The following is a 15,411-nucleotide window of genomic DNA, read 5'->3' as shown; positions in this document are numbered from 1 at the left end:
AGGAACACTGTAAAACACCATGCAATTTTTGGAGACATTTCTTCACAATTAGTAAAATGATTATATGAACCTTTGTTATACTTATAACATAATTTTATATTTTATTGCTTTATGTATGGCTCTTCCTCTTGGTACGGAACTAAAGGCAGTCACCTAGAATGGTTTTTGATTACTGGTTTATACGCAATGCAGGCTTGCTAAATTTCATTGGATTTGTTTTTAATATAAATCTATACTTTTCATCATGTGCAATTTCAAAGGCTTTTGGTACAGAAATCTTTTAGGAAAAATACTCTTTAGGCTACTATCATTTCTATAAGAGGCCTGTATTTATAAAAGCATCAAAACTGATTTATAGATTAAGGTCTATTTTGGGTCTCTGCTCCCAGGATCTGTGTTTATGGAATTCATTTAGAAGGATGTGTGAAGCCCATCCCTTCTCCTAGTCTGAAAGTAACTGCAACATGTGTACCAAATGTTATTTTGTAAAAATATTACTTTGAAGAAGAAACAATAAAAGCAGCATACATCTGAAAATATTTTATAATATTTTTAATTATTTTAAATTATATAGTATGTATAATATACTATATATAATTATATATATTACATAGATACAATTTCCTCATATATATATATATATATATATATATGGTCTGGATATATACACACACACAAAAAAACAAACCCTTTGATGATGAATCCATCCCGACTCATAATGGTTCTACAGGACAGAGTAGAAATGCCCAATTGGGTTTCCAAGGAGCAGTTGGTGGATTCAAATTGCTGACCTTTTGGTTAGCAGCCGAGCTCTTAACCACCGTGTTGGACTAAATGAGGAAGAATGAGGTTTCAAGATTGGAAGAAGACTTATTAACAACCTGCAGTATGCAGGTGACACAGCTTTGCTTACTGAAAATGAAGAGGGCTTGAAGCACTTACTGATGAAGATCAAAGACTACAGCTTTTAGTATGGATTACATCTCAAGATAAAGAAAACAAAAATCCTGAAAACTGAACAATAAGCAACATTATGATAAACAGAGAAAATACTGAAGTCATCAAGGATTTCATTTTCCTTGGATCTGCAGTCAATGCCCATGGAAGTAGGAGTCAAGGAATCAAATTATGTATTGCTTTAAGAAAATTAGCAAAAGACCTTTAAAGTATTAAAAACATAGATGTCACTTTGAGGACCAAGGTATGCTTGACCCAAGCAATAGTATTTTCAATCTCCTTATATGCATTCGGAAGCTGAACCAAAGAAGACTTGAAGTAGAAGACCAAAGGATTGATGCCTTTCAGTAATGGTGTTGGTGAAGAATAACGAATATACTATGAATTGCCAGTAGAACGACCACATCTGTATTGGAAAAAGTACAGCCAGAATGCTCCTTAGAAGAGAAGATGGCTAGACTTTGTCTCAAGTACTTTGGACATATTATTAGGAGGGACCAGTCCCTGCAGAAGGACATAATGTTTAGTAAAGTAGGTCAGTGAAAAAGAGTAAGGCCTTCAACTGGATGGATTGACACAGTGGATGCAACAATGGGCTCAAACATAACATTGGGTATGAAGTTTGTGCAGGACAGGGAAGTGCTTTGTTATGTTGTATGTAAGGTGGCTACAAAGTGGAACCAAAATGATGGCACCTAACAACAACAACAATGCTTAGGGGGCAGATGGTTGGGAGGAAAAATGGAGTGAATGCTAATGGGTACCAGGCTGCTTTGGAAAGTAATGAAAATAATCTAAAATTGATTGTGGAGATAACTGGGCAAATCTATTAAACTCTACAGTTTAAAATGATAAGCTATATAGTGTGTGAATTATATCTATATGAATCTGTTTATAAAACACACCAAATATTTAGGAAAGAATTAATAAAATATAAGCGAGAATTCAAAAATGAAAATAAAAATACAATCATTATTGAGAGTAATTAAATAATGCCTTCTTAATCAATGGAGTATATCATTTTGATGAATTACTAGGATGTCAGTTTTTTCCAAAGTAATATATAGATTCCAAACAGCTCAAATAAAGATATCAGCTTCTTTTTATTATTGGAGCCCTGGAGGCACAGTGGTTAAAAGCCTGGCTACTAACCAAAAGGTCAGCAGTTTGAATCCACCAATTGCTCCTTGGAAACCCTATGGGGCAGTTCTACTCTGTCCTATAGGGTTCCTATAAGTTGAAATTGACTTGATGGTAATTTTTTTTTAATTATTATTTTATTAGAAATTGATAAACTTATTCTACAGTCCACGTGGAAAAGTAGAGAATTAGGAATAGGCAATTTAATCAAAGAAAAAAGTTGAAGACCTTATTTACACCATCTGATATTAAGGTTTTTTCAGCTACAGTTATTAAGATAATGTATTAATGGTTATGACAAATCATCTACTGTAACAGAATAGAGTGTTCAGAAACAGACCAGCACTAAAAAAATCAATTCCTGATGGATTACAAATCTAATTGTAAGAAAAATGTTAGCTATCTGAGAACATATAAAGACCGTGCTGCTGTCTTGGAGCAGGCAAATATCTCTCAAAGCCTGCACAAACATCACTCACACCAAATGAATAATATATCAGAATTAAAATTTTAAATCCTGTATCATAATATAACATTAAGAGATTAAATATTTCTCAGAGGAGGATAATATATTCATAATACATGTATGTATCAGACAAAGGACTCATGTCCAATCTATATAAAAATACTTCTGCTAACTAATAAGATAAAAAAGTAGGGGGTCGGTGAAAAAGAGGAAGACCCTCAATAAGACGGATTGACACAGTGACTGCAAAGATGAGCTCAAGCATAACAACAACTGTGAGGATTGCACAGGACTAGGCAGTCTGTCCTTCTGTTGTACTTAGGGCCACTATATGTCGGAACTGACTAGATCACACCTAACAACAACAACAATTAATAAAAATAATTTTAAAGAGGAAACACAATTAGAAATGGGGCAAATAAACTTGAGTTCATAACCCTCTAGCAAGACAAATTTCAAGAAAATCCAAACAGGAGATGGAAACTGGGACAATGGATGGAAACAGCATTTTAACCTCTTCTTCGAGACATTACGCTTCTCCTGATATGTGCGTTTGTTAAGGTGCTCTTTCGACTCAAAGCGCTACACATCGTTAAGTTACACTGGCACAGTTTGTTCTTTCCAAATAGACATAATTTAATGGCTCATGGCTCAGTTCATCTGTTTTTTCCTTTGTTTACTGCCATGGTTAAAGCAAAATATATTATTATTAGCATTTGTTCTTCACATATCATACAAGTTTAAGAAGGTCAAGATCAGTGGGGAGTGGAAAAGCTAGAAAGTTAGTTTGGTATTTACCATTTGACCTTTATTTATGACTATATCCCCGCAACACACAGACACACTGACACAAACAGAAAGCAGAGTTTACAGTCCTTATGATTTTGTTTTTATATATTTTCCGATGATACTAACTTATCTATATGAATTGCTACATATAAAAATTCCAGGAAAAAAAGTAATTGGTTGATGTGTTAACAGTTTTTTTGTTTTGTCTTATTTTTTAATGAAAAGATACAATAGTTAAATCAAACGACCTGTTTCTGGGATCCTAATATATACATTATTTATTTATTGTACCTCAGATAAATGTTTACAGAAGAAACTAGTTTCTCATTAAACAGTACACATATTGTTTTATGACATTGGTCAACAATCCCATGACATGTCAACACTCTCCGTTCTCGACCTTGGATTCCCTATTACCAGCTTTCTTGTCCCCTCCCGCCTTCTATGCCTTGCCCCTGGGCTGGTGTGCTCATTGGGTCTCCTTTTGTTTTATGGGCCTGTCTAATCTTTGGCTGAAGTGTGAACCTCAGGAGTGACTCCATTACTGAGCTCAAATGGTGTCCAAGGGCCATACTCTCAGGGTTTCTCCAGTCTCTGTCAGCCCAGCAAATCTGGTCTGTTTTTGTGAGTTAGAATTTTGTTCTACATTTTTCTCCAGCTCTGTCTGGGACCAGTATTGTGATCCCTGTCAGAGCAGTCAGTGGTGGTAGCCAGGCACCATCTAGCTGGACTGGACTCAGTCTGGAGCAGGCTGTGGTAGATGTGGTCCATTAGTCCTTTGGACTATTCTTTCACTTGTGTGTTTAGTTTTCTTCATTTTTTCTTGCTCCTCAAGGGGTGAGACGAGTGGAGTATCTTAGATGGCCATTCACAAGCTTTTAAGACCCCAGACACTACTCACAAAAGTAGAATGTAGAACATCTTCTTTATAAACTATGTTATGTCAATTGAGCAAGATGTTCTCTGAGACCATGGTCCCCACAGCCCTCAGCCCAGCAATTCAGTCCCGCAGGGAGGTTGGATGTCTCTATGGAGCTTCCATGACTTTGCCTTGTACACGTTGCGCTGGCTTCCCCAGTATTGTGTACTGTCTTACCCTTCACCAGAGTTACCAAGTATCTATTGTCTATTTAGCATTTTTCCATTCCCACCTCTCCCCTCCCTCACAACCATCAAAAATTGTTTCTTTTTGTGTGTAAACTTTTTCATGGGTTTTTACTGTAGTGGTCTTATACAATGTTTTGACTTTGATGATTGATTTATTTCACTCATCATAGTGTCCTTCAGATTCATCCATGTTATGAAATGCTTTGCAGATTCATTGTTGTTCTTTATTGTTGAAAAATACTCCACTGTGTGTATGTACCATAGTATGTTTATCCGTTCACCTGTTGATGGGTATCTAGGTTTTTTCCACCTTTTTGCTATCATGAATAATGCCGCAATGAACATGGGTATGCATATATCTATTCGTGTGATGGCTCTTATTTCTCAAGGATATATTCCTAGGAGTGGGATTGCTGGATCATATGGTATTTCTATATCTAGCTTTCTAAGGAAGTACCATATTGTTTTCCAAAATGGTTGTATTATTTTGCATCCCCATCAGCAGTGCATGAGAGTTCCTATCTCCCCGCAGCCTCTCCAACATTTGTTATTTTCTGTTTTTTTTATTTGTGCCACTAACGCCAGGGTGAGATGGTAACTCATTGTGGTTTGATTTCCATTTCTCTAATGGCTGGTAATCAAGAGAATCCTTATGTGTCAGTTGGCTGCTTTAATGTCTTCTTTGGTGAAGTGTTTGTTCATTTCCTTTGCTCATTTTTCAATTGGATTATATGTTTCTTTGTTGTAGAGGAGTTGAATTTTCCAGTAGATTTTAAAGATTAGAACTTTGTCTGATTTTTAACAGTCAAATTTTTTTTCTGAATCTGTAGGTTCTCTTTTTACTCTTTTGTTGAAGTCTTTTGATGAGCATAAGTGTTTACTTTTTAGAAGATCTCAGTTATCTAGCTTATCTTCTGGAGTTTGTGTGCAGTTGGTTATGGTTTGTATCCTGTTAATGTCGTGTATTAGGGCCTCTAGCATTGATCTTATTTTTTCTTCTGTGAACTTTATAGTTTTTGGCTTTATATTTAAGTTTTTGATCCATTTTGAATTAGTTTTTGTGTATAACGTGAGGTATAGGTCGTGTTTTTTTTTTTTTTTTTAGGTAGACATCCAGTTTTGCCAGCATGATTTGTTAAAAAGACAGTCTTTTCCCCATGTGGTGGACTTTGGGCCCTTGTCGAAGATCATCCATCTGTAGGTGGATGGGTTTACATCTGGGTTCTTAATTCTGTTCCATTGGTCAATGTATCTGCCATTATATTAGCACCAGGCTGTTTTAACTGTGGTTACTGTATAGTAGGTTCTGAGGTCAGGTAGTGGGAACCCTACTTTATTCTTCTTCTTCAATAGTGCTTTACTCATTCAAGGCTTCTTGCCTTTCTGTATATTGTTAATGATTTGTTTTTCCTTCTCTTTAAAGAATCTTGTTGGTATTTGGATGGGGATTGCATTGTATTTGTAAATTGCTTTGGGTAGAAATTTCATTTTCACAGCATTGAGTCTATCTATCCATGAGCATGGTATGTTTTTCCATTTATGTAGATCTCTTACTTGCAGTAGTGTTTTGTAGTTTGCTTCATGTAGGTCTTTTACATCCCTCGTTAGATTTATTCCTATTTTATTTGCTTTTTTAGGGGCTATTATAAATGGTATTGTTTTTCTGATTTCCTTTTCATCATTCTCTTTATTGGTATATAGGAATCCAACTGATTTTTTGTATGTTTATCTTGTATCCTACCACTCTGCTGAATCTTTCTATTAGTTCAAGTAGTTTTCCCATAGCGTCTTTTGGGTTTTATATGTATGGTAGAGTATCACATCTTCCTCAGATAGGGTAACTTCTTTGTTACCAATTTGGATGCCCTTTATTTATATATTTTTTTCTTGCCTTATTGCTCTAGCTAGGACTTCCAGCACAATGTTAAATAGGAGTGGTGATAAAGGGCATATTTTCTTGCTCCTGTTCTCAAGGGGAATGTTTTCAGCCTCTCTCCATTAAAAATGATGTTGGCTGTTGGTTTTGTATAGATGTCCTTTACTATGTTGAGAAATTTCCCTTCTATACCTGTTTTTGTACACCTGTTTTATTGAGAGTTTTTATCAGGAATTGGTGTTAGGCTTTGTCTAATGCTTTTTCTTTATCGATTGAAATGATCATGTGATTCTTTTCTTTCCTTTTATTTATGTGGTGGATTACATTGACTGATTTTCTAACGTTGGAACATCCTTGCATACCTGGTATGAGTTATACTTGGTTGTGGTCTATTATTTTTGTGATATGATGCTGAATTCTATTGGCTAGAATTTTGTTGATCAGTTTTGCATCTATATTCATGAGAGATATTGGTCTGTAATTTTCTTTTTTTGTGGTGTCTTTGCCTGGTTTTGGTATCAGGGTTATGCTGGCTTTACAGAATGAATTTAGAAGTATAGCTTCCTTTTCTATGTTGTGAAATAGTTTGAGCAGTACTGGTGTAAGTTCTCTGAATGTTTGGTAGAATTCTCCAGTGAAGCCATCTGGGCCAGGGCTTTTTTTTTTTTTTTTAATTATGTTTCCAATCTCTCCTCTTGTTATTGGTCTGTTTAGATTTTCCATATCATTTTGTGTTGGTTTGTATAGGTACTGTATTTCTAGAAATTTGCCCTTTTTTTTTTTTTTAGTCGTCGTTTCTAAGGTGTGTCTCTTGTAGACAGCATATTGATAGATCCTGTTTTTTAATTCCTTCTGTCACTCTCTGTCTCTTTGTGGGTGCATTTAGACCATTTATATTCAGTATAATTATTGGTAGAGGTAAGTTTATTGTTGTCATTGTGTAGTGTGTTTTTATGTGGTGCTGACATTTTCTTTGTTCCTCTTACTTTCCCAGTGCTGAATTCTTTTTGTTTGTGGACTTTTTTTTTCATTTTTTTTACTGAGACTTTGTGTTTTTCTTCTTTATTTTGATGAGTAGATTTGTTAACTTTCTTTGTGGTTACCTTTAAATTTACCCTTATCTTCCTAGGTTTGTACATTCTGTTATTACTTGATATCACATTGCCTTCTTCTCCATTAGAAAGTTCTATACCTACACCATTTATTCCCTGTTTTATTGTTCTGATGTCACTGTCCCATACAGATTGACCTCTCTGCTTCCCTGTTATAATTCTTTTGATTTTGGATAGTCCTTGAGAATTCATTTCCTGTGTTTGATATCTGGCTGGTACAATCTTGTGTCCTAATTCAGGCTGTGGTCTGATGTTGTTCGTTCTCAATCCAAAGGACTCCCTTTAATAAATCTTGTAAGTCTGGTTTGGTTTTTACATATTCCCCTAATTTCTGTTTATCCGGAAATGTCCTAATTTCACCACCATATTTGAACAAGAGTTTTTCAGGATGTAGTATTCTTGATTGGAAACTTTTTTTTTCTGTCGAGGATTTATATATGTCATCACATTGCCTTCTTGTCTGCATAGTTTCTGCCAAATAATCAGAACTTAGCCTTATTGTTTCACTTCTGTATGCGACTTTTCATTTTTCTCAAGCTGCTTTTGGGATTCTTTGTCTTTAGTTTTAGTAAGCGTGATTATGATACGTGCTGATGATTTTCTTCTGGATTCTAACCTATATGGGCTTTGTTGAGCTTCTTGGATGGCCAGTCTTTCATCTTTCATATTAGGGAAGTTTTCTGCCAAGGATCCTCTCTGTTTTTTTCTGATTTCTATGCCTGTTCTTGAAATCTAGTAACTAGCAAAGTTTTGCTTTTGATTGTATCCCACATAATTCTCAGGGTTTCTTCTTTTTTTTTTTTTTTTTTTTTGATCTTTTATTCTGATTTTTCCTCAGACAATGTTGTATCCAAGCGTTTGTCTTCAACTTCTCTGATCCTTTTCTTCCATTGTTTCAAACCTGCTCCTCAGCCCTTCTGTGACACTGTCCATTCTGAAATCTTGTTTATCTTTTGGATTTCTAATTGTTGTTTTTGTATGATTTCTAGTTGTGAATTTATTTTGGCATTTTGTCCCTGTATTATTTTCCTCAATTCTTCCATTTTTTAATCCGTATTTTTCATGAATTTGTCTGCCTTTCCCATGAATTTGTCTGTTTTTTCTTAATTTTTGTCTGCTTTTTGCTTCAACTCCTGTATAGCTCTGAATATTAGAGATTTGAATTCCCTATCAGGTAGTTCTAGTACCTTTTCTTCTACTGAAAAGTCATCTGGTGTTTTATTTTGGATGCCTACTGAAGCCATCTTGCCTTTTTTTTTTTGTATGTTTTGATATTGTCTGCTGTCTTTGAGACATGCAGTAATTGTTTTCTTCCTTTATTGATTGTATATTTTTTGTTTCATCATGCTTTTTTGTTTTATTTAGTTATGTTGAGCAGGTGGGCTGTGTGTTCTTTATTGTTTGGTCATCTGTGGGCACAACACTTTTCACCTCCTTGTCCAATGGGCAAGGCCAGTTGCTCAGCTATAGTGCAGCAGAGCAGGTCCAGCTGAAGGGAGGGGTTGGGATGGGTTTTTGTGGCATGTACTGTGGTTGACAGGGCAGGCCAGGAGTCAATGCAGAGCAGGTTCTGGTAGACCATACCTGTGTTATTTGGGGGTGTGATGTTCAGTGAACGGTGCAGGTAGGCAAGAAGGAAAAGGGAGGTCGTGATGTGTGGAGCTAAGATGGGTATGGGAAAGAAGATAGAGAGGAGAAACAGGAGCCAAAACCAACAAAAAAAAGATACAAACAAAGAGTGCTAAAGGAGCTTGCCATTGGAGTGGAGAGATGAAAAACCAAGAAATGGAGAAAAACAAAAAGGAAAGGAAAGAAAAAGAGAAAAATAATAAAAAAAAATAGAAAGAAAGAAAAGCCCTCAGGGATCCCACCAGAGCAGCTGTGAAGACAGCAGAAGAGGCTCCCAGGCTGAGAAGTACAGCCTGACTAGAAGGGGCTCCCTAGCTGCAATAGAAAAAATCAAGCAAAGAAACAAAGGAAACAGAATAAAACAAACCAACAGAAAAAAAACCAGAGGAAATGCCCCCAGGGGTCCCATCGGTGTGGCTGTACCATCCAGGGCAATGGCTCTCAAGTCAGGCAGTACAGTGAGTCTAGAAGATGCTCCCAAGCCATAAAAAGAAAAAGAAAAGAAGACAAAACAAAACAAAAAGCCCTAGGGGATACCACCAGCATGGCGGCGCAGTCCAGTGAAGCAGTTACTCGGCTGAATAGCACTTCACAGCCTTTCAAGGAGGAGCAAAGCTGGCACATGGAGTCAAATCTTCAAGAAAAAGGAGCGGGAGGTGGTGAAAGGTAGGGAGGAAACCAAAATAATCCAAAAAAGGCAACACCAGCAACAAACAAATGGCACTGATGGAACCAGCCAGTGTGGGCTGGCAAATCCAAGAGGCATGGGGCCAGCGAGATATGGCAAAGGTAGAGCAGAGGAGAGGACAGGGGATTGGAAAGCGTATATCACTGTTTACTAGGTGTTCTAGCTCCTGCTGGAGCCCTGTGAAGCTGCTTTCTGGTACTCCCTGTATGATGATTTCTGACGTGAGCAGGGCAGATCCAAGAGGTATGTATGCTGCTCTTTCGGGCCAGCTGAATGACCATAGGCAGCTAGGAAGCAGAGGAGGTAGAGCAGGGAGGAGAGCATGAGGGGAAGGAAAGCAAGTGTCACTGGTTACTGGGTGCTCAGTCTCCTGCTGGGAGTTCCATGAAGCTGCTTTCCCGTCTGATGATCCCCAGCAGGACACAATCCGTGCTGCTTTAGCTGATAGGATACCTACGCGTGTATCTTTCCTCACTCTCTGTTCCCTGTCAGTTTCTTACTCCATTTGGTGTTTGGCTGAGTTCTTTATCTCTTCATTTGATGATCAGGGTTCCTGGACTGATGTTTGCTTCTGTTTTACTCACTTTTTTGAGCCTTTGCTGTGGAGGGACAGCATGGTGCTTCTGTCAATAGCGCCATGTTGGCTATGCCTCTAAATTATTATTTAAAAGAAAAAGTTATTTCAGTCTTCTAAACAATTGAAGAGCTCCAAAATACATATTTTTTTTCTGAATCAATAATAGATATGATATTATGCTTCTACATAAAATATGGAAAAACACTATATTTATCTTCATAGGAGAACAAAAGAATTCTTGAGTGTTTTCTCTTTGGTCCTCTTTTGCTTTTTACACAAATATACATGTACCCTTTCTGACAAAATAATTATTCCATTATGCACTTCCAGAGACTGGTTAAAAGAAAATATAATCCAAGAACATTAAGACTGAACAAAAACCCTTTTTTTTTCCAGTCTTTAAAAAGATTACACAAACCTGACCTTGTTAGTAAAAATGTTAGCATCCTTGTATGTTGCTGGAGCTGATTTGCAGCCCAGGTGTTAAATCCAAATTATTAGAAATGGAGGTCCATTTTATTTTATATTGGGAATCAAAATTACTTCAGTCTCTTATGTTCAGCTTCCCTATTACATCCTAAAGTGGCACACAAATTGTCTAGCATTTGTAATTTTATTCCCTGCAAAATTATGAGCTAGCATTTCCTTGATAAGTGTTTGTAGTGTGGTGACAATATACACACTGTGCTCAGATACACAAGGATATGTAGCTATAAATTTATAATTACTTCTGTGTACTCCTTTTTTTTAACCTTACAGAGTTGTGGGGCAGAAAAAGTATCTAGTTAATAAAACTCATTCCATTCCACTAACTTATACAGTCTCTTTCAGTAGGTTTGGCCCTTCAGAATCCTTCATGTCTTTTGTCTCTTTCCAAGAGAGCAATTACATTAGTTGCCTTGAACATATTCCTCAATTCTGGCCTCCTAGCTACAAGATTATTCAACCTAGCTACTGGTGATCGCCTCGTAAGCTTGTCTATCAGCAGCACCCAGCAACTTTCTGGGTCCCTTAGGGGGTGCGATGGGGAAGTGGCAGAAGGGGGCTTCTGCATCTCTTTCCAGCCTTATGGAACCTGGGGGAATTTCTCCAGAGCACAAATAAAGCCCGCGTTCTGATGAATAAGGCCAGGTTCCTGGACAATTTCATATGACTGTAGCTGACCTTGTTAAGTTTTTGTTGTTGTTAGTTGCCATTGAGTTGACTCCAGCTCATAGTGACCCTAAGTATAATAGAACCAAGTCCTGCCCAATCCTGTGACATCTTCATGATTGTTGGTATGTTTGAGTCCATTGTTGCAGCTACTGTATCAGTCCATCTCCTTGAGGGGTTTCCTCATTTTTGACGACTCTCCATTTTACCAAACGTGATGTCCTTCTCTAACAACTAGCGTTTCCTGATGATGTCTCCAATGTAAGCTAGTCAAAGACTAGTCATTCTCACTTCTACGAACATTCTGGCTGTATTTTTTCCAAGACATTCTCTTGGAGAGAGACTGGCAGTGCACAGTACATTCGATAATCTCTGCCACATGGGAATGAAAGATGAGGTAAAGGGAGGATTGCTCTCAACTTAACTTACCTACACTGTCTAGGAGCACAGCTTTGAAGAATTTATTTTTGTGCCTTCTTTTTCCACCACTGTGGTTGTCTCCCTCCCGTTGTGTTCTCTTCTGCTCTGGCATGTCATATTCTCTGCATCTTCAAAGAACATTTGGTTTACCTTTTTCCTGACATGTAATATGGAATGGTTGCCTGGGTACCAGGTTTACAAGGATGGAAATAAATATATTAGTTTAATGTTTTCAAAAAATTATTCTGAAAACACAATTTTGAATTTAATATCATTTACTCCATGGAACAGGACTGAAATTTACTTCTTCTGGTGCAAACGGTTAAGGAACTCAGCTGCTTACCAAAGGATTGGAGGTTCTAGTCTACCAGAGGTACCTGGGAAGAAAGGCCTTTCTGACAATTCAGTTATTGAAAACCCTGTGGAGCACAGTTCTACTCACACACACGGGGTCACTGTGAGTCTGAGTCAACTCAACAGGCGCTGGTTTGGTATTATCAACATGTTTTACAGCACCAAAACAGTTGTTCAGGATCATCTTCTGTTATTCTGATCTTATTTTTCCGCATTGTAGGATAGGGAGGATGGAAGCAACTATTTTGATATCCCAAAGCATGGCTTTTGACTGGAGTGAATATCAGCCTCACTAGAAGGTATTGGTTTATCAGGGAAGAAGGATACTTTTTCTTTTCCTGAATCAATACCACTATGTAAGAACTGATTTTAGCACTTTTCCCATCCAGTCATGGTCCAATCAAATGTAGGTGCAGAACATCTATGAATGATGTTACCTGGGGAGAGGAAAGCATCTGCTCTAATGGAGTCAGAAAGACATCTGCTTAAAATGGAAAAACAAAGATAGGATTACAGAAAACTTTTCTTAGATCACTGATATCTCACAGCCTATATAAATCAGACAGCCCTAATTGACTTGACTCTTTGAAGATTCACTTTTAACGCATCCTTTATTTATGCAACTCTGTCTTTTTTTCCTTCCCATTGTAACTGCTTCTGCTTGTCTCACCGCACTAAGACAAAAGGCATCCTTTGCTTCTTTTTTTCTTCATTGAGCAGACAGAAATGAGTGTCAGTTTCAAGTAAATATCTTCCAACATACTGACTAATGTAAACAAATGAAGTTCTACAATGTAGTGCTTTTCAAAAATTAGAAATAAAGGGGCTAAATAAATAACATCTTAAGGATTCCATACCATGGGAAAAGGATGTTTTCCTCTCCTAATGAAATCCGGTAACTTAGAATTACCTGCCATGCCAGTGACAATCTGTTAATAGAGGTTTACTTTTTTTTTCCAGATTAAACACATCTTCAAGGTTGTGAAATCAATACAACAAACAAGCAGCCCTTATACTATTTTAAATTTATGGGAAACCAGCCAGTGGGATGGAATTAAAAAAATGACATTTATAAAGTCACAGAGATAGGGGCCTACCATGCTAGGTCTTTAGAAGACAAGAATGTTAAGTAAATTTTTTTGGCAAACAAAACTCTCCTTCAAACAAAATTATGTTCAGAACTCTCTTTTATTAAACTGGATGGAACGCAGCCTAGGATTCTGAAGTCCTGTCTTCCGGACTCAGTGTCATCAAGGGAAAGCTCTTGGACAGGTTGACCAGACCCCTACAGCTCGTGAGGCAGTTGGAAATCATTGAGATGAGAACTTGTGTACACCATTTTCATCTGTCTGAGTTATTTCTAATTCTTTTTACAATAGTAACTTAGGTTTTAATTTAAACAACAGAAAAATATGTATAATTTATTTTTAATTTCAGAAGTAAACTAATTGCTGAAAATACAAGAAATACATAAAAACCCATTGCTGTGGAGTCAATTCCAACTCATAATGACCCTGTACGACAGTAGAACTGCTCCATAACGTTTTCAAGGCTGTAAATTTTTACAGAAACAGGCTGCCCCATCTTTCTCTCATGGAGTAGCTGATAGGTTTGAGCTGGAGACATTTCCATTAGCAACCAAGTGCTTAACCAATAAGTCACCAGGGCTCAGGAGTACACAGAACAATAAAAATATGAGTACCTTTTATTGCCACTATACAGAGCTTCCCTTTTTGGCATTTTGCTACATTTTTACTGTCATTTTTTTTTTCTGTGTGTATTTTCTTTCTTTCATCTCTCTCTTCCCTTTCTTCCTCCCTTCCCTTACTCTCCTCTGTTCTCCCCTCCCCTTCTGTCCTTCCTTCCTTCCTTCCTGCTTTTCTGCATTCCTGTGATCCTTCCTGCTTTTACTCCTTCCAATATTGATATCATATTCAAAATTTTGTATCATTTTTATGTTTCCTGTTGTTAGGTGCCTTTGAGTCTGTTCTGACTCATAGTGTGACCCTATGTACAACACAATGAAAAACTGCCCGGTCCTGAGCCATCATGGTAGTTGCTATGCTTGAGCCTATCCTTGCAGTCATGTGTCAATCCATCTCATTGAGGCTCTTCCTCTTTTTCTCTGACCCTCTCCGTTACCAAGCTTGATGTCCTTCTCCAGAGACTGATCTTTCCTGATAACATGTCCAAAGTATGTGAGAGGAAGTCTCACCATTCTCACTTCTAAGGAGCATCCTGGCTGTACTTCTTCCAAGAAAGATTTGTTCATTCTTCTGGCAGTCCATGATATATTCACTTTTCCTCACAAACACCGTAATCAAAGACACTTTAATGTCTAGTCAGCATTAAGTAAACATTTCTCATTCCATTTCTTAACACAACAACAATGTGTTTAGTGGCTGCTATGGCCAGACTCTGCCAAGAACTATTTACGACATTAAAAAAAAAAAAAAAGCTCTGCATTTTGTTTGTTTTCAGTTTTTTTTTTTTTTTTTTAACTCTATTTAGAATGCCATTTTTCTAACACTAAATATATATACTATAAACATTTCTGTTAAGGTTTGCTTTTTTTATTTTTGGTCAGAATTACTAATTTTTCATTTTAAATGTTTACAGCTTCATTTTCTATGTCTTCCTAGGAATATTTGCTGTAAGAAGGACTATTATGGATTAGTAGGAAGGATGGGACATGCTGTTTAACACAACATATGTTATGTCCTGTAGTGAAAATTATGGGCACAGATGATTTTACTTAACTAAGGGTCCTGGTTAGATAATGAGATAATGCCATTAATTTCATGGATATTTCTTCAGAAGGTGAGTAAATCAATTAGCTAACTATATTCCTTCTATTTGCACAGTAATGGCTTCTAACATGAACGTTAATGTGAGTTCTGATTTTTTTTTCTGTACATTATCTTAAAAATTATTTTGTGTGCTGAATTATTTCACAAATCATTCCAAAATCTTTTCAGGCCAGTAGGAAAGAAGATGTGAGTTTTGGGGGACTTCAAGTTAGAATACTACTAGTGAAGAATTGCAGGAGGCATACTTTTGAATTTCAGCTCTAATGTGCACGGCGCAAGTCATGGTGTTTTCAATCACCTCTTATGCATGCAAAAGCTGGACAGTGAATAAGGA

The sequence above is a fragment of the Elephas maximus genome, chromosome 2, assembly GCF_024166365.1.
Source record: "Elephas maximus indicus isolate mEleMax1 chromosome 2, mEleMax1 primary haplotype, whole genome shotgun sequence".
NCBI lineage: Eukaryota > Metazoa > Chordata > Mammalia > Proboscidea > Elephantidae > Elephas > Elephas maximus.
The sequence above is the reverse complement of the archived record's forward strand: the minus strand, read 5'-3'. Positions refer to the sequence as shown.